The 1,469-nt window shown below is 38.6% G+C and overlaps 1 protein-coding gene across 1 annotated transcript in view; it reads right to left on the reverse strand.

Moving 5' to 3' along the window:
* LOC101862124 (mitogen-activated protein kinase kinase kinase 5) overlaps nucleotides 1–1,469 on the reverse strand; it is a gene marked incomplete at its 3' end in the record, with an annotated part of 90,971 nt that overhangs the window by 25,861 nt on the left and 63,641 nt on the right.

The following is a 1,469-nucleotide window of genomic DNA, read 5'->3' on the forward strand; positions in this document are numbered from 1 at the left end:
CCCCCCCCCCAATAAAAAAATAGTGAAAAAATTAAATTTCCAAACAAAAATTTAAAAAATTAAAAAATGCTCATTCCATTCGACTTGATATCTGGATTCTAGACCATTTCGGAAACATCTGTTTTGACCATGTCTGATAGACCCACCCAGTCTAAGACTGAATCCCAGCAGTATATCAGAGATACGTATCGACAGAATTATTTCGCCAAGCGAGAAGCGAAATCATGTCTTCCGCAGCCCAAAAGGCGAAGGTCCGAACCAGTACACCCCAGGAATCGGGAGTGACTAAGCTCAGAAACATTTTTTTTTCAAATTTGTTCAACGGCGTGACAAGTCCTTTAAACCAGCAGTGAGAGAACACAACACAAGGCTTAAGAAAGATTATATATATATATATATATATGACAAACTATCTGTTTCAAGGCACTGAGTATCTACATGTACACACGTAAATTTCTAAACGCTACAATGCCAGATAGTAATAAATATATACATGTATTTCTAACCACCGCTATACATGCCTAAAATATGAACAAATACATCGCAATTAAAAATGTACAGATATTATATATATATATACACACAAATACAAGCACTATTTTTTTTAACGTGATCAGTAACACTAGTAAACTAAGAACACGTAAATGTAAGTACATCGTAAGCGTAACCAAAGGAGTCAACTTATCATGTCAGAAGAACGATTCTTCAAAACGAGCATTATACAAGTCAAAAGTAATCAAACATAAAATTCAGCTATAGGGGGAAGGGGGGGGGGGAAGGGGCAAGAAAATGAACGCGTTAGTAGGTTAGTGCACACAAATCATATGCATAAATTATAATAATAAACCCAAGGAATGGCAACAATCAACTAAGAAATTATCAAATTCAAATTCATGCGAAAGCGATCAAACTCAAACTCAAACTCATCACAATCTCAAGAGGCAACCCATTTTCCCAAGAGTGAATGGCCAACCCATGTATGGCGCAAAACAACCCACGTAGGGCGCAGACCATTCACAGATTATTAAAACTGAAAGTGAAAGGGGAAAAAACCCGGGGGGATAAAATAAATATATATGTCGTGTCTCCAGTGTTAACACATACACAGGAGGAGACGCTTCACTCGCAAACATAAAACACACAACACACAAACGTACACACACTGAGAAGAGGGAAAGAAAGTTTTTTAGTTTTAGTAGAGGTTTTACGGCGCTCGCAACTGCAGAAGGTCATATGAGCGCCAGAAGATTAGAGGTGTTACAAGAGAGTAACAAACATAAAAAAAGAAGAAGGGGAGATAAGGATGATAGATGTTTGATAAGAAAGAAGGAGCAAATCACACCAGAGCACCCGCCAACCACCCACAGGGAGAGAAAGGATCTCTTGTAAATACAAAGACACACACCATAATCTCCCTCTCTCTCCACGCGCGCGCACACGTACTCAAACATACATACGCGCACACCCAA

This window comes from Aplysia californica, unplaced genomic scaffold (genome assembly GCF_000002075.1).
Source record: "Aplysia californica isolate F4 #8 unplaced genomic scaffold, AplCal3.0 scaffold00323, whole genome shotgun sequence".
Lineage (NCBI taxonomy): Eukaryota > Metazoa > Mollusca > Gastropoda > Aplysiida > Aplysiidae > Aplysia > Aplysia californica.